Genomic DNA, 22420 nt, shown 5'->3' with positions numbered 1-22420 from the left:
GGAAAAAATAAGAAGTCCCACAAATTTAGAGTCAAGGTGGTCAGAAGTGGTCTGCTCTGGGTCTTTCTTCCTCTGATTTGCTCAGCCTCTTGCTTCAGAGAGAAAGTCTCCCCACACAGCACATTTACCCCTTTGACTCAAGGCACAGAGATGTCCAAACTTCTGATATTACAATGTGATTTACAAATATAAGGGGATTTATTCAAGCTGTTTTGGAATGCGTATGAACCATGAGACACAGATTGGATACACCTGTTAGAATGTGTGCATGCCATTCTACTAAGGGGGAAAGTCTCCATTCTTTTCTTCTTGTCACTGAAGTTTCCATTTTTTTTTCCTAACTTGAATAGAGTCTAGACACTTAAGGTTGGCGTAAGAGGTGGAGAAAAAAATCGTATCTGCTATAAATGTATAAAATATCTGTATAGCATTGTTTCCTCTTAGTTTCATGTTACATGTTTTTAGTTGGAACTTCTGTGGGAACCAGAGGAGTGGAGAAGAAAAAGAAAGGAATTGTGGCAGAGGAGCAGCCTGAATGCTGTCACTGCCTATCCTGATTGCTAGATGGCACTTCACCTAGTCCCTAGGCTTTCCCCAACTACAAGCTTCCCCTTCCACCTTCCTTGGGCTCACTGTTCACAGCCTTGCTGAGTTGCCAAGCTCTATTTTGCACATGGTTATTCCATGTTAATCATTATCTACTTCCAGTATCTTTCCCTCCACCCTATCAAACAAACCACAAACCACCGAGGCATCAGTACTACTGTAAGTATAGATATTGGATTCAAAACATGGACTTTGAAGTCATGGACTCGCCTGCTCCAGTACTATGCAGCTCTGGCCTCAGTCCTCTTATCTGTAAAATTGGGATAGTGTTGATACTGATATAATAGGCCAGTTGAAAAGAACAGGTGAAGCAGCAGAAGAGAAACCTTGCTACAGTGTCTGTCAATAAATGAAACCTCAGTGTTTGGCAGCCGTTCTTTCTGTTTGTCTGATGTGGTTTCTTTTTACCTAATACCAATTATTTGAGTACAGGGAATGTAAAGATAAAACAAATAATAAACAAAGACAATACAATTAATTATCTGGGAATAAGTGTAGTTATTTTTTATTTTAGTTACCATGGAAAAGAGAGTTGATGGCAATTAGGTAAGGGAAGGAGGGTATATTAACATTTACCTGTGAGGCTCAGAACAACAGGCACACAGTGATGATCTTGGTTACTTAATTTAATATGCTTGGAAGGCAGGCTTTTTGTGTCTGTATTTGGTTTTGTTTTCTTCGAAGTAATATTCCTTTAAACAGGGCCCATCTTCTCCTAGATATACTTTGTCATCTTACAAAGATTTCACATATTCACATATACTTACCAACTTGTCTGTCTTATTATCCATGAATTCACATTCCTTGTTATACATTATAAGGAAATAGCAATATTTTCAAAGATGCAAATGATTAAATGTTTCTTTCCTACTTTTAAATACAGCAAATAGCACTGGAGGAAAACGCCTAAGAAATGAGGATGGGAAGTCTGACTATCCAGTCTTCTTAAAGAAATATTCTCAAGATTATACAAATGCATCTTATCTTAAGGGATGTGTACATCTTAGCTCCTAGGAAATCTATGGTAAAGTAATGAGACTCTGCCTAGTCTCAAACTAACTTTGGCAATCTATTAAAATCTTCTGGCTTCTTATTTTCTGGCTAGTTCTGTCTTCACTAGCAACCTCTTTCTGTAAAACTGCTGGTAAGATTGCATTTCCCTTCTCTCTTTGTCTCTCTCTCTCTCTCTCTCTCTCTCTCTCTCTCTCTCTCTCTCTCTCTCTCTCTCTCTCTTTCTCTGAGTCTCTTAAGTCACTTCTCTTTCCTGTTCTGTTTTCTTCAGTATCCTCTTTTTGTTCTGTTCTTGTGAGAGTTGGATGTATCCTATCTCTGACTCATTCTATCAAATATTTCTCTGACTCACCATTTTGTTTGTTCCTCAATTAGATATCACTTTAAAATTTTGAAGCTTCCTTCTAAAAACTAATTGTACCTTCATTGTTTGAGATTGAAGGTGTGTACTAAGAGTGTGTCTGTATTCCAGATAGAGCGATTAAACTTGTATCATTCCAGCTGGTTCACTCAGAGCTAGAAGGTCTTTGGATGTGATTCTATGCCAGAGCAGTCATGTGGCTGGATTAAAATTCCTCTATACATGTACATTTAAATGAGAGTGAATGGACTTAGCAAGTGATGTGTATGTATGTGTAATAATAATGATGATGGTGGTGGTGGTAATAATAATAATAATAATAATAATAGAATATTAATCTTAGAGGGAGTGAGAGGACATGGGAAAGCTGAAGAAATAGAAATGATAAAAATAGAATGTATTTATTATGAAATTATCAACAATCCAAAATGAGCAATGAGTTTTATAACGTTTGGATGCTTGGAAGACCTTTAGTAAAGTCTAACTGTGGGGAAATAAGGAGAGGTCCAAACAATGATTTTTACCTTGGATTGACAGGTGATATCTTTTGGAGCAATTTTATGTTTTCAAATTTTATAGTTATATCTCACTGTACAAAAGGAAGTGGAACTAATTCTTGTCTAGCTAAATTCATTTCAAAGGACTGTGATTGTGTGCCTGGGCATGATATAACATTGTCATTTTATTTAACATAGTGCTTTATGGTAAAAAAAAAAAAAAGCATTATAATGGCTTCAGCTTTGCTGTAAAAGAAGCCTGGTGAAACTAAACCTCTCACAGAATGTAAGGAAAAAAAGCTCATACAACAAAAATTCATAAGTAAAACTGATCTTGTCTGAAATAAGACTTAAGTCAAGTGAGAAAAACAATACAACTAGATTATGAGTTTTACATGTAAACAAGTTCTGGGTTTCAAGTGTAGAAACACACATTCCATCTCATGGACTTCCTGTGATTCCAATAGTTAGGTCACTACTTGTTGCTTTATTATTCACGGGACACACAATTCCTGATGTGTACAAGACTGAGATGTTTGCAGTTCCCCTTGCTCTGATCCAGGACATTATTTGAAGAACATAAAAAGAAAAATGGCATTCATTTGTCTGCATTAGGTATCTTGATGGGCACTGGTAACAGGACAGCAAAGGGGAAGCCCTCTCTCATCTCCATGGCTACCATACAGAGAATGATCAGTGTAACTCACCTACTGAAAGCAGATATGATGTGCGGACAGACTCCCTCCTCCAGTTTCTTATATTTTGCTCTGTAAGTTGAAGCTCTAAATTTGTTGGAAGCATTGAAGCTTCTGTCTTGAATGCATAATTAAATTTATAAATTCATGTTCTCCATTTCAAGAAGCATAGGCAACCGAGTGTGTGTTGATTTTCTAATATGAATTAGTTTTTGAGTTAGTTGGAAAATTGCTGTGAATTGAGCCCTTAATACATATGAATTCGTAAACACCGGCTCCTTTAGTCTATGGTCCTCATTTTCCTCCCTCCCTATTTCTGTCCAAAAGCTTTGAAGTTCTTTATTTCAAATTACATTTATTTTACATGAAACATTTATCAACCTTGTAGATTTGTGTAAGTGCCTTTTGTTATTAGATATTTTAGAGATTCATGGAGGCAGAAGTACTGTAATTAGTCAGGATTTCCCGCTTCTGTTGCTACAGTGTCAGTGAATTGGTTCCCAGTAGGAGATTTAATAGAAAAACATTCAATTTAAGAATGGGCTGGATGCATCAAAGAGATTAAGCTTTTAATCCTTGCAACTCAAACAAAGAGAAAAGATTCTTGCACAATGGACTGCATCAAGTGTGTGGGGAGGTCAGCAAATGGTAATTGTGGTACATCAGCTAAATAGCAGGCTGTATAGCTCAGCCATTTACAAAGGCGCAGCCAGAAACACAGCCTGGGAAATTAGCAGCTTTTAAACCCTGGGACTTGAGTAAAACAACTACAAGTGTTATTTTGAAAAGTCTAGACTCTGTAACTCCCATACTGTCAGAGACAACACAGGTAAGACTTCAGGTTAAAACTTTCTGTCAAGAATAGAAGAATAGTCTAAGCTATAACCTCTGCTCCAGGACTCGAGGCAGACATTCATCTTCTACTGCATCCCTTTTCTCCCAACAAAAATGCATCTGAGTTTAATGGATTTGCTGACTAGCCTCCAAGTCAAACAGCCACCATTTTTTCAGGTGTTCTTCTGTGCCTGCTGACAAAGATCATCATAGCCAAGTCTGTTGTCTATTTATACTCTCTCATAAGAGGGAGGTGCTGAGGAGAGGCATGTTTTCTGGAAAGGAGTTATAGAATTGGCACTTAATTTATAGACTTTTCCAGTACAAAATCTTGGTTTAGATCTTTGTTTTATTTTTTATTTTAGTTTTTAGAAATTCAAAAGAAATCAAATTCAGTTTATTTTGTGTTTTAACTAGTGCTTTTTATTTATTATAATTGTTGATATATTAGAATCTAATTATGCCATTTGTTTTCTGTTTGCTCTCTGTGTTGTTTGTTTTTTCTTGTTTTTCCCCCTGACTTTCTTTGAGTTACCTGACTCATTTTTAGAATTTCAGATTTTTTCAAAATTATATTATGTTGTTAATATATCTATTTTTATAACATAGAAATTCATTTTTCATAATCCCAGGAATTCTATATATATATGCATATGTGGATACATAAACACAGCCCTTACCTCAAATGAAATAAGAAAGACTTTATTCTAAAGCTACATATAAATCATCACCATCCAGGAGCATAGATTCAGTTTATCCAAATTCTATGTTCCAGTTTGGTAGTAGATAGGTACATGAAGGTCTTAGAGTAACAGAATGAAGAAATCCATAAATGAAGACCCATTTGACATACATTAGTAGGAACACCAGGCAGACAGGTTTCACAAAGAGGGAAACTCTCAGCCCTTTGGCTGGAGGAAGCTAGTGGTATGATTATATATTATTTGGAATATTAGATCATCCCAGAGGTGGGGAAGGGATGACTCTGAAGGAGGCTAAGGATAATTTAAAATAAATTAATATTAGGTCCTGGACCTATAACATTCCTAACCTGTCCACCATCACTGAAGTTCTAATCAGTTAACATTGCAGAAGGTTCATGGTAAGGTACAGTTCCCCACCTAAAAGAGCTTTTGTTCACACTGATTCCCAACCAACTGCAACATTTTCAACCTTCATCCCATTGTGGATAACCACCTCATGGAAGCTGTATCAGGGAGTTCCTACCTCAATTAACCCTTGGCTTCATTTGTACTTTAACATTTGTCAAAATCATCAATATCTGAGGGAGAAGGTAGAGAACAATTGGTAGAATATCAGGTGACGGCCTTGCGACCCTCTATCTACAAGAGAATATCGGGAGTTCCATTAACATTGTATTAGACATGGATACCATTGTATTTTTGCCCTAAACCTCAGAGAGGGGCTTCCTTAAAAGAGATAGATTGAAGTTAAAGGAAAGTGGTCACTACAGAGAGGATGGCTGTAGAGAACCTGAGAAGAGCATTTAGGAAACTCCCTCAAGCAGAGAAAAGCATTTGACATGTAGATCCTTTCAGAGGGTTGTAAGAAGTTCCACAACACCTCATTTTGCATGGCCTATGTGAAAAGCAGCATGGGAGAGCCACATATTGGATAGGACCATAATTTGGGAGCCGTTAAGCCACACATCATGACTTTTTTTTTCTTTAAAGTTTATTCAATACAACATAATCTACAACTTCATTGAGGTGACTGACCATGTCCACGACAGAAACCGCCTCTAAACTGGAATTTGGTTGCTGAGCCAGCCCCAGCCTCAGCTTTCTTGTCAGCTCCAGAGGGCACAGCACTCCTGAAGGTGTCTCTGTCTTCCTCCCCTCTTGTGAATCTTGCAGGCCGTTCACACTTTGGGTCCAGGCTTGCCAGCTCTGGATGGCTGCAGCGCAGGGTGGCGGGCACGATCTCCGGAGGTAGGTGTAGGTAATCTAGGAGATGCCCTCATTCATACGGTACTAGTAGAAATGTCTCCAAGCAAACTGCTCCTTCACATAGCTTTGAGACTTGAGAGACTGCATGGCCTTCATTACATGAAGGTTTGGCACATTCTTTTCTGCCAGCTCGGGGTGTTTGGGCATGTGGACATTTTTTAAAGCAACCATCATGCCTTCCTTAAAAAGGACTTCATAGATGGAATCTAATTCTTCTTAGGCATTAACATTGCGACAGCTGCAGGGTCTTTTTAATTCTGCCTCAGAGAAACTGCTGCCTATAGCTGTAGTCTGGATTTCTTTAGGCTGTGGGAGCTGACCACAGGAGCAACACATGTTTTAAAAAGGAAAAGGATGGGAAGTGATGTAATTATATTTTAATTTCCAAAAATCTTTAAATAGGACAGAGTATCCAGATCTATGATCTAACACAAACTAGCACAATGATAGTAGAATATTTATGCTTGAAAAGACACCTTACACTGAAACTTCCTGTGGTGGTTTGAATATGCTTGGCCCAGGAAGTGGCAGTATTAGGAGGTGTGGCCTTGTCACTGTTCAGGTGGGATTTTTGACTCTCATCTTAGCTTTTTGGAAGCCAGTCTTCTCCTGTCTGCCTTTGGGACAAGATGTAGAACCTTTGGCTCCTCCAGCCCCACATCTGCCCGGATGCTGTCATGCTTTCTATCTTGATGATAATGGACTGAACCTTTGTACCTGTTAGCTAGCCATAATTAAATGTTGTCCTTTATAAGAGTTGCCTTGTTAATGGAGTCTCTTCGCAGCTATGAAAATCCTAACTAAGATACCTCCTATAAGGCTGATTGACTTATTAGAACTTCAGCAATAGCAGTAAGACTGAAAGTAAGACTATTTTGGTTATTTTAGATTGGTCTGAATCTAATTAATCTGATTTCAGTTTACCTTGGGCTAGCTTTAATCCCCTGATAATCTCCCTTGTCTATCTCTGTGTCTGTCCTCACAGCTTTGTGACTAAGATGAAAGGGATATGGGAAAGTAGATGTACTCCACATCTCTAGAAATAGCTCTTTCCTTGTGTCCCCCCAAAAGCTTAAACAATGCCCTTGTGTATTCTATTACCAAGAAAAGAACCATTAGGAATAGAGTCTAAGAACACTGTTTATACAAATACCTAAAATCCACAAGTAACTTTTGAAAGTCACTTGTGTATCAAAATTACATTAAGACTATCATCTGAATGTTAGAACATAGAAACAGTTGTCTGTATTCTGAAACAGAAGCATCATCACCCCATGCATGATGGTCAGTGTGGATTCTTATTCCCTGGTCGGAGACAAATTCTACCCACATATTAGATTTTTTTTTTGTTCTGGTATGAGATTCATTGTGCATTCTGCAAGGGTTTCTTGGCTCATAGGAACTGAAGAGTATAATAAAACTACTTGTATCTACTTATTCGAGACTCAATGTGTTATTGTGCTCACAGTATCTGTACTTCAGAAGAAGGGCACCATAAGACGGGCTCAGTCTGAGAATGGGCTTCATACAGTAGGTTTTGAGCACCAGTGTATGATAGCTTTTGAAAAGGGAGAAATATTTACCAGAATTGTAAAAATTGCAAGAAATTGGTAATGATATTAACTCCCATGTAAGACTCATGCTATGTGTTCATCTACTTGTCTTTTTTTTTTTTTTTTTTTTTTTTTTTTTTTAGACAGGACTGTTTAAATCTATACATTTGTATGAATTCATGAAGCCTTCTTGGGTAGAAAGTCTGCAAGTGTGACTGTGAACACATTATACTCTACTGTTAAACATATTTCAGCCTAGAAGTTAAGAGAAAGAACGATTACAGGTTCCACACACCATTAGGCTACTGGCCATTCTGGCTCAAAGAATCATTTCTGAGGACCACAAAGATGAGGACCACAATTAAGAAGGTGGCTCTCTATTCAGTGTTACCTCATTCAAATCCTTGCTCTGTATTTTTATCAACGTTGACATCTTTCTAGACTGTAGCTTTCCCACGTGTAAAATAGACATAATAATATGAGCTATGTCAGGTGAGGTAATTCATGTAGATTACTTAGCATGGTGTCAGGACATCATATAGACTCAGCACTGGGCATTAAGAGTCTAACATTTTTGAATTCCTGTGTCACACCTCTCCTCCAGCAAGCACAGTGTGCTGCTCAGGGGTAGGATATAACTTGTAGGAAAATATTTTGCAGGAATGAGAAGCCAGGCCATTTAGCAAGAAGTCTAAGTCTTCCAGAATGTATATCTCCCCTCTTCACTTTCCTGAAGGTGGGATGAGAATCTGATCATTCTTTATACTTTTTTTTTTTAAAAAATATAGTTTTAATGGATATCTCGTGAAAAAGGAATGAATCCTGACCTATATACATACCACACTAAACTTCAATACAAATTTGCTAATATGGAAATTTCCTCAAACCTATATGTTCTTTAGGCTTTTGAAAAACATTTGGACTACCACAGGCAGTGCATCTTTTTTCTCCCCTCTAGTGATATCATCATTATTTCAAACCATTATGAAATGAGAGGTGTGGTATGAGGCCTAAGTTAAAAGCTATGGGGGTTGGGGGAAGAACAGTCTAGTCAGTGGAAAGGGTGCCAGCCTGGCAAGACTTTCCCTTGAGCTGATAATTTTTGTAATCAAGAGCAAGCTTCCAAAATGGTAGTCATGTTTAGAAATAATTCAGGTTTATTGCTTTAGTCACACCCAGTACTTACAGGAAAAGATGTGCCTGCATCTTAAGGTTTCTGTTGCCTAATACTTGATATCAGATAAAATTAGTCATGGTCTCAGCAAACTGGATTAATACATCTTCCTAAGGTAGCAACATGCTGTTCCATTCAAATGTGGAATTGTGTTGAAAGTCAAAAATGTACCTAAACACTTGCAGGCAGTACCCCACATATCTACAAGAAGGAAACTCAGCACTTGAGTTAAGAGTTGAGGTGCAGTTGTAGTGAGGCCCATAGATATGTACTGTGAAAACTGATCTCAGGCATCTGAACTCTGTACCACATAGACAAATCAGAAGACAGCAAGTGTTGGCAAGGTAGAATCCAATGAAATGAGTTACACAGAAATGATTCAGTGTTCCTTTCCTGGTTAGAACGAAGAAGCACTATTTGAGAACTGATTTTCAGGGCTCACAAGGAACAGTGCAAGTTGGGATGCATACATGTGATGGCAGAGAATAGGGGCTCAGAAGGAAGGGGTTCATGCTTGTCATCAACAGAGCCTGGATCACATCCTTGCAGAATGGTCACGACGCCAGGAATGTGATTGTATTACCTTAATTGGGAGAAAAGCAAGGTGAAGAAGATCCTGAGAAAAGGAAGCAGGCCTTCTTTGAGAAGCCACGATAGGAACAACACAATTCTCATTCCAACTCTGACATCCCTCTGAAGTGCACTGAGGCCATGTTAGCTTCTGTCTTAGGGTTACCATTACTGTGATGATACACCATGACCAAAAGCAAGTTGAAGAGGAAATCTTAGAGAGGCATTTTTTTTAAATTGAGGTTCTTTCCTCACAGATTACTTTAGCATGTGTCAAGCTGACATAAAACTATTCAGCACAACTTGACCCACAAACACATCAGTGTTAAGCCATAACCTTCCCTTTGTCATTCATCTTTCGTATGCCACATTAAAAACACAAATAATTTTAAAAGTCTTTATAAATTCAAACACATTAAGAATTGTCTGCTTAAAAATATCCGGTCCCCTTTGAAAATCCAAATTTCTTCTCTCTCTCTCTCTCTCTCTCTCTCTCTCTCTCTCTCTCTCTCCCTCTTTAAGTTTAAAGTCTCTCAACTGTAGACTCCTGTAAAATCAAAAAAATAAATTAACTACTTTCTTACTTCAAGAGGGAAGAACCAGGGCACAGTCACAGTCAGACCAAAGCAAATCCAAAACCCTAACAGTGTAAATAACACAATGTCCAATATATGGGATCTATTTATGGTCTTCTGGTTTCCTCCAAAGGGCTTGGGTCACTTCTCCAGCTCTGCTCTCTGCAACTCTGGCAAGCTACCCTTCACCACTGAAGGTATTCTTGGTGGTCATCCCATAGTAATGGCATCTTCAAAATGCTGGAGTCTTCTGCTGCAAGTGGGTTATACTTTTGCCAATAACTTTTCCTAGGCTCTCTTCATAGTGCTAAAAACTGCTCCACATGACTTCTTCAGTCTTGCTACTGAGGCTGAAACTTCACCAGTGGCTTCTGTCCTTTCACAGTGCCAAACTTCAGTTGCTCTTCATGACCCCATCATGCCTTCAAAACCAGTACCACCAGGATGACTTTTACACTACCAAGTTTTGCTGCCAGTGTGAGGTACAACCTTAGCCACTTCTGGAGCATAGCTTCTGCGTGCTGAGTCTCAGGAAACACTTTCCAGAAGACTTTACCTCAGTGATGCTAATCTCTTCTTAATCACTGCCAATTTCTTGGATCCAGCAGTAGACTTGCATCCATTGTCTCAGTAAGACAATAGTCTTAGTTCAGTGATTCTGGTCTCTTGTTAATCACAGCTTATTCGTCAGCTCCAGCTGACTAGACACCACAAATTTGTCACCCAAAAGGTCTAGTAGAGTTTTTGTTTCCCTCTGAAACTTCCCAATCCAGCTTCTGTCATCTGTACTGCTCTCAATATTCCTATCTTCTAAGCGCCTACAGAACAGTTCACTGGCTCACCACTCAATTGCTTCTCTCACCTAAAATTTGAAAGTTCTTCCACAGTCCTTCCCTTCCGAAAACAACACAGTCAGGTCTATCTCAGCAGTATGCCTCTCCTGCTACTGGCTTGCCTTAGTTAGCTATGTGCTACTATTGTGCTGAAACACCATGACCAAAAGCAAGTTGGGGAGGAAGAATTTATTTGGCTTACACCTCCACAGCACTGTCTAACATCGAAGAAGTCAGGACAGGAACTTAAACAGGACAGGGACCTAGAGGCAAGAACTGATGCAGAAGCCATGGAGGAGTGCTACTTACTGGCTTGCTCCGAATGGTTGACTCAGCCTGCTTCCTTATAGAGCTTGGGATCACCAGCCCAGGAATGGCACCGCCCACAAAGGGCTGGGCTCTCCACTGTGAACACTAATTAAGAAAATGTCTTACAAGTTTGCTATAGTCGGACATTAGAGAGATAAGTTTCTTAACTGAGGTTCCTAACTCACAGATGACTTTAGTGCCTGGCAAATTGACATAAAACTATCCAGCACTGAATCTCTTCTGCATTCACAGACACCAAGGCCTCAGACCTAACCCATCTTTTTGTTATTATTTTATTTTATAGGCAAGACATTAATTTTTCCTTATAGAATGAGTTCCAGACTCTTTATCATTCCCAGCTCCCCTCTCTAATTGAGCATACTCTGTATTCATAAGATGGCACCCAGCCCTGTGTCCGGTCCTGCAACATGGTTGCACCAGTTGATAGCACTCTCCCCATTTGTCTGCTTCCTTTCTGAACTTCCAAAGTACTCAGAAAACTCAGCTCAACTCCATCTAAGTTGAATAAATTTTCTTCCTTCTGTGATTGTGATTTCCCCTCAAACTGCTTCCCATCTTCTCCATTGTCAAAAATGAGTCAGAAAGCAATGTGTGCACGCCTTTTCCTGTCATCTGTGAATACAAATTCAAAGGCTTCCACAAGTAGCTAGCTGCTCTTTGCAGCCTGTCCCAGAACTCTATCCTGTTGGGCTTCTCTGCTACTTCCTCAAAAGAAATTCCATCATTCTCCAGGTATTCCGTTACACTAGCACTATCCGTGAGAGGGTAAGAGATATGAAGAATTTTTCTATGTACTTTGATGAGATACCCAACTTTTATCCTATCCACTATAGATCTAATGTTGTCCTGACCCTGAGAACTGGTTAAAAGAAGAAAACGTGAGTGTTTTTTATTCTTAAAAATCTCTGAGTCATTTTCTCACTTTTTCATGCACTGACCCATGTGATACCTTCCATTCCTGATGTGGGCGGAGGTACACACTCTGTAGAGCAGACTAGAGACCAGGGCTGGCTTTCCTCTTGGCATTTCATGTCCATAAGCATAATCTAACACTGTTAGACTATGAGAAAAGCAAGAACAGTGTAGATATTTACTAAGCTTGTGGTCATGCAAAAACTCCCCAAAATTAACATTGGAAGCACAGGTTTTATTCAGTATAACTATAGATTTTGCAATAATGCTTTCCTTGAAAGTAAAACTGTTTGTTTATTGGTTTGTTTGCTGTTGTTGTTTTGTTGTGGCTATCTTGGAACTCATGTATATCAAAGAGATCTACCTGCCTCTGCTTCCTATGTGCTGGAATTAAAGTATGACACCACCACAACTTATCCTAAATTCAATTTAAACAATAACAACAGCTGCAGCAGCAGCAGCAACTCCATATAAACTCAAATAATTATACGAGGTATACCAAGTCTACCCGTAAGTCTAACCCTAGTTCTGATCTAACCTAACCTACCTACAATCATAATACTGTGCCACAGATTCTTATCTTAACCTTAAACCCATCTCAATACTAACCTCAAGACTAACCCTAATGACAACCTCGGCCGAACCTTAATCCTGAGGCTAACTCTAGGGTTAACCTAAGAAACAATACCAATACTGTTCCTAGCTGGATCCTTACCCCTGAACTTTAGTCTAACCACAACCTTACCTTTAACTCAAACATTGATCTTAGAAGTAAACTAAAACAGTCTCAAGCCCTAACCCCGTCTAACACTAACACCAACAATAACCCTAAACAGAACCTACCCCAAACCTCACTCTTTATATAGCCTAAGCATTCAAACTAAGTAAAAAAAACCAATCATTAATAATTAATAACACTAACTGCTGTAGTCCTCACATCCAAGCTCTAACCATAACCAAAATTCTAAATATATTTCTCACTTAATTCTATTTTTAAGTTTAGATTTAGCCATAATCCAAACTATACCTCTAGCTTTACCCTAATCCCAAAACAAGCTATAACTACATAATACTTAACTCTGAAATACACACACACACACACACATGTACCCATGCACATGCAAACGCACAAACACATACACATGCATACATACACATATGCATACATTGTATACACATACATCCACACACATACATCACACACACACACACACACACACACACACACACACACACACACGAATGCATGCACATATGGAAGCAGTTCTTTCTTCTGTTTGGTTGCATAATTTGATACATACTTGTTCACGCTGGGTTAATAAGCTTGGCCGGTTGTACATTTGTTTTCTCATTTCTTGTTTGCTTATCTGAAGTATCTGATGGACAAAGTGCTGGTTTCTGTACTTCAATATTACCATTATGCTGACTTCTCTTATTTCTTTTTGAATTTCTAGTACACCTTTTTTGTTTTGGTTTGAGTGTTTCCTTTTTTTTTTTTAGACAAAGTTTTTCTGTGTAGCAGCCCAGTTGTCCTGAAGCTTACTCTATGGGCCAGGTTGATTTCAAAATCCCCAAGATCCACCTGCCTCTGCCTCCGAGTGCTGGGATTAAAAAGGGCACCACCACCACGTGTGGCTTCTAGTAGGTTTTTATTTACATACTTTGCCCTTTCCCACTCATATCTTGCCCCTCTTCCCTGTTGTCATTCAGGTAACCTGTCCCCTCAGCTTTAGCAAATGTGCTTGTCACCTGAGCGGATTTATTTTGCCCTAACCTTTAGTTTTTTTACACCAAAACTGTAAGTGTTTATTATTTGCCCTCAGTAGTATGTACTTCTTTGTCTCCTCCATTCAGACTGTACTTCAGAAAACAGTATATTGATCTTTATCTTTTATTACATTACAGTTTTTAAAATATCATTTGGAAATTATAGTTTTTAATGAGGTAGTTGAGGTAGTTTAAATAGTTTCCATGTTTATAGTGACCAAAGCGGATGCTTCACTTACTTTTATACTTCTTGAGGTTATTTACTTTGGGTTTTTGTTGTTGTTGTTGTTCTGGAAAAGTTGACTAATACGGCCGAATAAAAAATGTGCGGTGAAACATTTTACAATATGTGCTCAGGCAAGTGATTTATGCCTTATATGTCTCAAGAACTCTTCCATAGCATTGGATATTTTTGGTAGAGACCAGTCAAATCATGGGAAAATCCTGTGCTCAGATGATGTTCTAAAATGTAAAAATAAATGATCAACACATATATAAAGACATATATAAAGATCATGTGAGAAGAGGAACGCAAAATACTTGATAATTTGGCAGAGATTTTAGCCTACTTAGCTAGGAGGCCTTTATAATACTTAGTTGTAGATTTGAATAAAATCATCAAAATTGGTACATTAAAAGATAATATTGAAATATGTATTAAAATCTATGCCCTAGCATATTGTATTTTCACACAAGTTTTTAAATAGGGAATAAAATTATTTTAGAGAATGATCTAAAGTTATTTAGATACATTATTTAGAGTACATGTAAAACTCTATGCAAATGACATTAGTCACTGTTGTTTAAAATCACATTAAAGACAGAATTAAAATTCCATTGAACATTTTATTAAGTAAAATATAACAAAGTCATACACTGTAATCTGAGATATCCCTTAGAAGCTATAGGTCACTACACTGTTTCAGCATTTGTCTTGAGAAACCCATGCCCACTCTGGAAGCCTCTCTCTCTGTTTAGTATCCATACCTAAATCTTAAGATAAATTCAAATGCTGTTTCATAAAAATTTAAATATTTAATCGCCAAAAATATGTGTGTGAACTGTATGCTATACAGTGCTTATGCATGATACATAGAAAAATGCGGCCGTGATACACACACACACACACACACACACACACGAAGGCACACACAGACACACAAACACACACACACACACACACACGCATGCACATACTCACACACAGACACTCACATACAGACACGCGCACGCACGCATGCACGCATGAGAGAGAGAGAGAGAGAGAGAGAGAGAGAGAGAGAGAGAGAGAGAGTTTTTCCTTATGTTTTAAAGATCATTCAAATAGTCTAGTAGAACAGGTACATGTGTGAAAATATCAGAACAAAATTCACTTGTAATCCCAATTACAGTGGGATCTGATGGCACAGTCCTATTTTTCTAGCTACTCAGGAGGCTGAGGCAACAGTGACACGAATTAAACCCTGTTTGGGAGACTTAAAAATTGTTGCCACAATAAAAAGTCAAAAGAAAATGTAGCACAAGAGATGTGACCATGGAGGAGAAGTCAAGTCTTTGCCTAGCATTTCTGAGTCCCTTTTTTGCCCCAGTGCAATACTAAATACGTAAACAAATATACAAAAATAAAGGTTGAAAGATACTTTTTCCAGATTATGAAAAAGGAACACATATTATTTTCAGTCGTAAAAGAAGTAATGTATGTCCAAGAAGTGAGCCGGGCCCTAGCAACGTGCTAGAATTTCACTCGAAGGCTGACACATAACTGCTTTTAAGCATGTGATTAAATAGCTCCGTGTCTTCCCTCTGTGTTCAAAGCCCTCTGGTCTTCATACCCACAGGCTAGAGACAGTAGATTGAGCTTGTCAGTATTCATACATTTCAAAAGGGGAGCAGCAATTCACTGAGCCACTACTGTGTGGTTTCTGTACATCATCCCGTTTCATTCTCCCTGCTATCTTAAGCACGGTGCCATCATGAGAATCGTGGAGACTAGGAAATCTGAGAAACTGGTTAAAGAGCCACCCGAGGTTACATCGTTATTTTTAGACAGGAGGCCAGAGGTCTCTTCTCTCTTCCAGGGTTTGTGTTTCCATCCTATGTAACTAATCAACTAGAAACGTCTTTTGACCTTTGATGCTTGTCTTGTGACTTTTACCTGGAATCCAAATACCTTGGGCTGTGAAGCGACCTTCTTAATCAGATGCAGTCTTCTGGGAAGGTGCTGCTGTGGGACCATTGTGGCCTATATTTCTGTAGCTGGTGCAGATTTGGGGATCATCTGGAACCCGGGTCAAGGGTTTCTACAGCAAGAGAAGGATGCTCCTGATGGGATATCAGACAGGATCAGAGCCAAAGCTTTAGAAATTGTGCCCAAATGAGTTCTATTTCTCTTCTGTCCCAAGGTTCTCTTTTGCTGTCATCTTAATAAAGTTCACAGCTCTAATCTTGTGGCAAAACTTTCCTTGTAATAAGTTTTCAGTCCTCCAGCTGTTGTCTAGACAATAACCTTGAGCCAAGCCAAAGTAGAATCTTTCTCAACTATTAATCCTTGTCTGTCCATGAGATAATGTATCTCTGTACCCCCTTTCCTTTCATAAACACAATACCTACCTTCTTAAGGTTCATTTTGAGAACTCAATAAGATGGCTTATGTTGAGTGTGTAACCTTGAGTTCCTTTTTCTGCTGTTAACCAGCACTCAGAAGGCACTAACATGTTGGATTTCCCGGAGACAGTTTTTGCTTTATATTCACTCTTATCAAGTTCGCACATTGAAAGTAACCCAATGGGCACAAGGCAAGATTGGATATTTAGTCTTCAGCACATTTATTCTTATATACAATAACACTGATGCATAACCTGAGAGGGTCAGCCAAACATCTCCTTGTGAGTAAACGGAATTTATTATTAACTTGTCATATTGAGAAGCAAGACTCAGAGAACTATATATGCAAATTGCAGGGCTTAGATATTTTCGTTATGGGGAGAGAGTGAGCTCCAGTCAATGTTCATAAATCTATTTTATAAATACTTGCTGAGCATGTTCTTTTGAGCTCAGTACAATAAGGAAGAGGGAAATGGGACACTCTCAATGTCTTAAGTTTATAGTCTGCTGGAAGTTTTGGTGAGGAGGGCATACAAATAATTATAATGCTAAGTAGTCTGGGGTGCAGGAGACCAAAGACAAGACAGGAGGGACTTGGGGAGCTGATGGAGCCAGGCATCAGCAAGGTTTCAGAATGCCTCAGGGGAATACAGGGTGGAGGCAGTCAAGACCGTGTCTGCCAACTCCACAGTTTTTCCTCTGACTGGCTTTATGACTCATATATACAAATCTGAGTCTTCAGATCTATATGCAAATTCACTGAGCTCTTCTGCAGCTTGTCCTTACTACTAACATAACTGTCAGTATCTTTGGGTGTGTTCATGGGGGTGCAAACGCATACCTATCACGACAGGGCTGTGTAGGGTGGTGAGCAGGGCACAGACGCTCAGGCCCATTGACCATTTGCTGGAAGCCCAGAGCACAATATATTATTTCCATGAAAACTTCATTTTCTTCTGTTCTGCTTGAAGATAATATACGTTTTAAAGTTTGTTTCAGGATTAAATTAGGTCATTTTTTTAATATTTAGATAAATATAAGCTTTTGACTATTGCTAATTCCTTCTGCAAACTCAGTGCCTTAATGAGATGGGAAATTTCTCATGATCTTTATTCTTTCTATTTAGTTATAAACATAAGTGGTTTCAATAATAAAAATGTTAGCTTTTAAGGTTCCAAAAAATTAAAAAAAAAACTAAACATTGGTTTAGGAGAGAAAACTTGGGATTTTTCATATTTACAAAAACAGGAAACTCCCTTAAAAAAGAAAAATACAGAGACTGAAAGTAACCATTCTTGTCCCCTTGGTAGTCTGAATGACAGATTATAATCAGTCAGCTCATGTGTTTACTAAAGCTTATTTATAGTTTTTTCTTTTCTTCTTTTCCACAGTGTGACCCACTTCAATGACAGCAGCCTACAGGCACAGAGGCCGAGCAATGGTTAGGTGCCACATGTGCTCTAGCATGGGACACTATGAGAGGCCCAGAGGGACAAGCCTGCCATAAATCCAAATCCATGCATGGCTTATTTATGCTTTTACAACACCTATCTGTGCATGGTCTGATAATATAGAAGATATTTAATATTCCTTTAGGGTTTTTTTTTGTTAAAATATGTACTGAATGAACATTAAATTTGGCTTCTGATTTTTGTGTTCATAATTACCTCTTTCCTTATTGTTTATTGCCATTTAGGGATTACTGTGTGCTTATGAATGAGTTAGCTTAGCCACTCCTAGATTAAAAGATCTATCTACAGTTGATGGGATGGTTAACTTGGGCTTGGTCCAACTGTTTACAGCATTCTTTTGCTGAACTCTTTTCTTGGAAAACACCAACTTCCTAAGAGCAGGATACCATAGCCACTCGAGTTAATTCAGGTACTGGAAAAAGTCTTGACTACCAGTGTTAACATGTAACAATAAAAAACAAACAAACAAACAAACAAAAAATCAAAATACAAATGTGGTGTTGAGTTAAATTAAATTTTGTTGCTGTTTTGTTTGGTTGGTTTGGGTTTTTTTCAAGACAGGCTTTCTCTGAGTAGCCCTGAGTGTCCAGGAACTCACTTTGTCGACCAGGCTGGGCTCTAGCTCACAGAGATCCACCTACCTCTGTCTCCAAGTGCTCAGATTAAAGGCATGCACCACCACCGCCTGGTTTAAGTTAAATTCTTTTCTTCACCTTATTTGTAAATGGAATGAGACATGGTTTCGCATAGCATAATGTTAAGACATTACAGGTGTACACCCCATATGGCGGGCTTTTATTTGATTCATATGGGACGGTAATACGTGTTTATGAGGCCCCTACACAGAAACTTAGCTTCTGTTTCTGTTTGCTCAGAGATGCAGGATAGTAGAAGACTGGGCGTCTCAAGCGACTTGGAGTGTGGCATGCTGCTTCTTCTAATGATGAGTTTTCTCTAAAATCTCTGTGGCTTTGGCAAAAGTAGCCTCAAATTTAAAATAACAGTCTGAGTTCATAGTAGGTTATTTTTATATGACAGTGTCTAAAGTCAAAATACGTCATGGAACAAACAAATTGAATAATGGATCTGAGGGGTTTATTAGTCACGGAAGTGCTTTGGAAGTAGCTATTAACTTGCTCGAGCTGGTTACCAGCTACTGGAATTTGGAATGATACCTCAGGACGTCAGGCAGAATTAGAAAACATTTACCCTCTCTTACAACACACCAGAATCCCCGAGCATCCTCCTAGCACATTTTGGACTTACCATCTTCCAAAAGTTCTGAGCAGTAGTCCAGGGGAAGCTCACTTTCTTGTCTTCCACAGATTTCCAATAGCATTTTCTTTTTCTCCTCTTTTGTCTCAGATCTAAGCTTTTAAGCTTCTGTGGGAAAAGTAGGAAACAAACAGTGTCGGAATCAATTAAATCTGTTTTGAATGAGTTCAGGACATCAAAGAGATTTCCTGGTTCTATTCCCACTTCTGGTTCTATGGTTTCCCTGATTGACAGGAAATAGTCCAAGTTGTGATACCCCACAAGCAAAATCCTCCCTGTGCTTGAAGAAGACAGGGAGAAGTTGGGACAGAGATGTGTGTTACCTCAGCAATATTCATAAATTTTATCTGAAAGCTTAAGAGAAATGTTTTCAGTTACAGACAATATATTAAACACTTCATGGCCACATTTATTGGCTCTGTTCACAGTGCCCCTGATATCTGCCCTTGTGAGTTCGTTCTAGTGTCATCTTCTCTGAAGGTCATGCAGTAGCCTCTTCCACAGGTCCGCAGAATTTAGTCCTATTAACAGAACTAAGACTTGTTAGAATAAAAGAGAAAGGTAAAGATTGTGCATAATAGATGCGAGGGTGATGGTGAGCAAAAGGATGAGGAAGCACAAGTCTGAGTTACTGAGCTCAGGCTGCACCCCTGAGGGTCATGTTGCCCACTGTTACCTTCTACACCAGCTAGAAAAAAGATCACCTCAACCTGATTTTGTGGATTGCATCTAGTTACCAAAGAGTCGCAGATTCGGAATCACTTGAGAGAACTCAGGCTTTCTGATTGCCGGGTCTCATCCACTTCTCCACTGTTGTGGTTTGCTGGGGGGCATCCTTTAGATTGACTCCACAGTGATAAATGCTAACTGGAGTCACCTCCGGTAGGAGATTATTTATGATAACCATTTGTCTGTGAGGCTCCCTGCTACCCCGAAACTGGAATTGAAACTAACAGGACACACACTGTGTTTTCGTACCTGTGTGAAAAAAGACTGAGTAGTTTCAAGGGTCATAGGTGAGGATGTTTTTACTCAGGACACGCCCCAAGGGGAGTGGCTTAGCTTTCCCTAATCATATGTTGTCTTTTCTGTCTCATGCTCTCGTTAAACACTCTCCTTGACAAAGTCTCCTTTTTCTTCAAAAAGCTCTTTTCTCCCTCTCTCGGTTTGTCTGACCTATTTATTTTGTGTGTGGGTGGTTTTTTTGTGACTCCGCCTGGCTCAGAAATTTAATGACCAAATCTAAATTTTCAGCTATGAGCATAATGGAAATCCTTACCAGAGCACACGCACACCTGTTTTCCTTTTAGAACCGTCTGGAGTCTGCATAGCTGTAGCTCTCAGTCTCTGTAGCTTAGATGGTAACAGGCCCAGGTTTTCATTCTCTAACATAGGCGCCGGCCGGTTAGCACAAACGTCCTGCAGATCGCATTATTTGAACCCAGTGAGGCACTGTGCTTATGAATGGAGAAGGTCCTGGAGGGACAGAAGAAGAGAATAAAGGTGAAATAGAGAATCAGCCTCCCAGTAGCAACTTCTTTGCATATGGAAATGAGTATGTGGTGGATTCACCTGCAAGTTTTCCAAGTGAGAACTGGACAGGTTTGGGCAAGTCCCAGAAAGCAAATAAGCACGATGACCATGGTGCCAGCAAAGGATTGGCGTTTCCATGAGAGCTGGGGCAGCTGCTGCTCAACTTCCCTCCTTTTTAACCATGGCCGTGTGGTAGGGGGAAGGAAGCACAGTTTACAAACCTCTTCATAAACCATTGTATAATTCCCTCTGTGAGCTATGGGATGCGGTGGTGAGGCCACTAATGCTTTTGCTGAACTGTCATCTCACAGAGAAAGCAGCTACTTAGTGAGCATCATGGGTTGGGCAAATTCCTTCCTACCAGCTGACTCCATAAAAAAGAAAGGAAGCAGCTGGGGACGTTCCCACCCTTTAGAAGTGACAAAGACAGACCCCACACAACTAAGGCAGTAATAGAAGCATAAAAAAAATCCGGTTGTTTCCTATTATCTATATTTCACTCGCCATGGTTTATATCCCACGGCAGACCACAGTCAAGAAACACTAAATGGAAGATTCCAGAAATAATTTAAGAGTTTTAAATTGAGTGTCATTTCAAGTAGTGAGAAGAAATTTTACAGCATTGCACTCCAATTACCTTGCTCGTGAATTCCTTTACCAACATATCCAACTAGTATACACTACCCACCCATTAGTCACTTTGTAGCTGCCCGAGGTGTCAGATTGACTGTTGGGATATTACATGTTTGTGTTCGAGTAACACTTGGATCTATAGCATTATAGCATTAGTAGTTTAATGCTATGACACAACTCATCTGAACCGTATTGTCTCATAAGAAGGGCGAATTTACTTTTTAAGATATTTCAGAGAGATGCTAGGTTTGTATAAGTTACTACTGTATAGTATTATAATCTTTTAAATTTTATTGTTCTCAACTTTACTGTGTCTAGTTAAAATAAACGCACACACTCTCTCTTACACACACACACTCACACACAGACATATAACTCACCCATATGCGCGTGCACACCCATACATGTGTGCATGTGCAAAAAGCTTAGGGCATGTGTAGGGTTCAGTATTATTCAGTTTCAGGGAAGCAATGTACCCTCTCACCTATGGGGAAATAGTTTATACTTATTTAAATATAATGGATTCATGGAGGCAAGTAATTTAGTCAGAGAACAGCTTGGTATGTGGTGCAATTTTGAACAGTTCTAGGTTAGGCTTGCCTTGACCAGTAAAATAAGGCAGTTTGTTAAAATGATTCTTCTTTGGCTTGGGTCCCCTCATGCCTGTAACAGTTGTTCTGATGATTATTGGCCATGTTGCACAATTAGGATTGAACCTGGGTTGTATCAAATCGCTAAACATTGAGAGCTAGTCAACTATGTCATCTATGAGGGAGATAGATGTTACATTTTTGACATACCAATTCTTTCAGTCACATTCTGATTTCTACCCTTAACACTCTAATGAGACTGTCAGGTAAAGACTTCAGAGTTTATCTGACTTCATTCCTTCTGCACTGAACATTATTGAACACGTCTGCCTTCTTCATGCTCCATTCTGCCTTGTCTTCTGTGACACCACTCTTTCAATTCATCATCTACATCACCAAGACTGTCTCATTTACTCCATGTTTTAAATTAATATTTATGTAATTAAGGTGATTGCTTTCCAGTATGTGTCCCTTTTAGGTGCCTCCTCCACACAGAGACTTGTATAGGGAAGGTAATTCTAAGAAGAAACAAGTCTATAAGAGAGCCTATCTCTTTCCAGAACTGATGTTTCTTCAAAGTCACAAAATCATTAACTGGGAATCATATTTGGCTTTCCTTCACCCT

At 39.0% G+C, this 22420-nt stretch overlaps 2 long non-coding RNA genes, 1 other non-coding gene and 1 pseudogene across 5 annotated transcripts in view; 1 reads left to right on the top strand and 3 right to left on the bottom strand.

Moving 5' to 3' along the window:
• The window catches only part of LOC143435364 (uncharacterized), a 32366-nt gene extending 11791 nt beyond the window's left edge, over positions 1–20575 (bottom strand). Inside the window, exons 1-4 of one of the 3 annotated variants that reach the window (XR_013105602.1) lie at positions 20319–20575; positions 19031–19147; positions 17134–17253; positions 15844–16010 (exon numbers count right to left, since the gene is read on the bottom strand). This is a non-coding gene — a long non-coding RNA (uncharacterized LOC143435364). The remainder of the gene's footprint in view (positions 1–15843; positions 16011–17133; positions 17254–19030; positions 19148–20318) is intronic. The other 2 variants (XR_013105601.1, XR_013105603.1) reach the window with 2 other exon arrangements.
• On the top strand, positions 730–17863 carry LOC143435365 (uncharacterized). The gene is made up of 4 exons (XR_013105604.1): positions 730–765; positions 1490–1630; positions 3091–3244; positions 17684–17863. It is a non-coding gene; the product is annotated as an uncharacterized LOC143435365 (long non-coding RNA).
• LOC117693774 (small ribosomal subunit protein eS10 pseudogene) lies at positions 4918–6204 on the bottom strand (annotated as a pseudogene).
• On the bottom strand, positions 17679–17813 carry LOC117693919 (small nucleolar RNA SNORA42/SNORA80 family). The gene has a single exon (XR_004604505.1). It is a non-coding gene; the product is annotated as a small nucleolar RNA SNORA42/SNORA80 family (small nucleolar RNA).
• Positions 20576–22420: the final 1845 nt, after the last annotated feature.

Source organism: Arvicanthis niloticus, chromosome 21, assembly GCF_011762505.2.
Source record: "Arvicanthis niloticus isolate mArvNil1 chromosome 21, mArvNil1.pat.X, whole genome shotgun sequence".
Taxonomy (NCBI): domain Eukaryota; kingdom Metazoa; phylum Chordata; class Mammalia; order Rodentia; family Muridae; genus Arvicanthis; species Arvicanthis niloticus.
The sequence above is the reverse complement of the archived record's forward strand: the minus strand, read 5'-3'. Positions and strand labels throughout refer to the sequence as shown.